A 1518-nucleotide genomic window follows, 5' to 3' on the forward strand; every position below is an offset into this window, starting at 1 on the left:
TCCCGGGAAGTGTTACAATGCCGGCTCGCGGTATACTGAGATGTCGCAGCGGATCCCGACGTAGATGACGGGATCCGCCCAGCTGCGTGAGTGACAGCTGGCTCCTCCTATCTAGAGGCAGAGCCAACTGTACCCGCCCCCTCCCCCGTCCGTTCCGCCAGTCAGCGCTGGAGGATCGGGGAGGGGGGAATCCAGCCCCTCCCCTGTCACGGCAGAGAGCCGTGACAGGATAGAGAAGTGAGCGAATGCCGGTATGTGTTCGCTCACCTCCCGATCTACTGAGCCGACCTGTGACAGTCTCATTGTCACAGGTCGGCTAGGACTATGAGGTGAGTGAAATGCACTCCCCCTCCCCCCCTCATAGTTCTCCTTTAACAAGCAGGAAATGCCTCCGCGTGTGGTGTGTACAAGAGGCGAGAGATGGATTCTCTGACTCAGTACAGCAGGCGCAGGGACAGGACGCATCCAGCAGGGGGAGACAAACGACTCGTGTATTGTGTATGGACACTCTTACCCCGCGCCCATCTCATGTGTTCCTCCGAGCGTGGGGGGAGCGCGAGACTTTGTAGCAGTTTTATAGCTTTACATGTATGGCCTCATTCACACACAACGCCAGCAAAATTGTATATTGCGTCTATACGCGTATATACGAGCGTACATGCGTGCACTATATGCAATCCCAGAATGCATCACTCGTAATGGAATTTTTAATCTGCTGTACGCATGTACGCGCGTAAACACACGTATGTGCACGTAAATACGCTGCCCGGACGCATCTCTGTTCCATTCTGTTTTTGCGCATATATATACGGTACGCAAATATACGGCTCCATACGCGGCTGTGTGTATGGAGCTATTTATTTGCATATGTTGTATATGGTACAATACGCACGTATGAGCGTATACGCGTGGCAGTGTGAACGAGGCCTAATTCTGATCAACTTGATGTTCAGATATTGCGCTTTACTGCTTTCCTCTCTCGATGCAAGTCTACCAATCTGCTTAAAGTAGAACTATGAGGAGGGGGGGAGGGGGTGATTTCCACTCACCTCATAGTTCTAGCCGACCGGTGACAATGAGACTGTCACAGGTCGGCTCAGTAGATCGGGAGGTGAGGGAACACATACCGGCGTTCGCTCACCTCTCGATCCTGTCACGGCTCTCTGCCGTGACAGGGGAGGGGCTGGATTCCCCTCTCCCCGCCCTGATCCGCCAGCGCTGACTGGCGGAACGGACGGGGCGGGTACAGCTGGCTCTGCCTCTAGATAGGCAGAGCCAGCTGTCACTCACGCAGCTGGGCGGATCCCGGCACAATTGTCGGGATCCTCTTCAGCTGCGGCGTCTCAGTATAGCGCGAGCAGCAGCTCGCGGTATACTGTGGCGTCTAACTGGGATGGACTACAATCTCATGTTTAGTTCACTGATTTATATTGAGATTGTAGTCCATCCCGGGGGGCGGAGCTTGGAGCGGTGACTACTTTACAACACACACAGGGACCATGGGGAACAGACGTAGCC

The sequence above is a fragment of the Nanorana parkeri genome, unplaced genomic scaffold (assembly GCF_000935625.1).
Source record: "Nanorana parkeri isolate BGI_ZX_2015 unplaced genomic scaffold, ASM93562v1 scaffold658, whole genome shotgun sequence".
NCBI lineage: Eukaryota > Metazoa > Chordata > Amphibia > Anura > Dicroglossidae > Nanorana > Nanorana parkeri.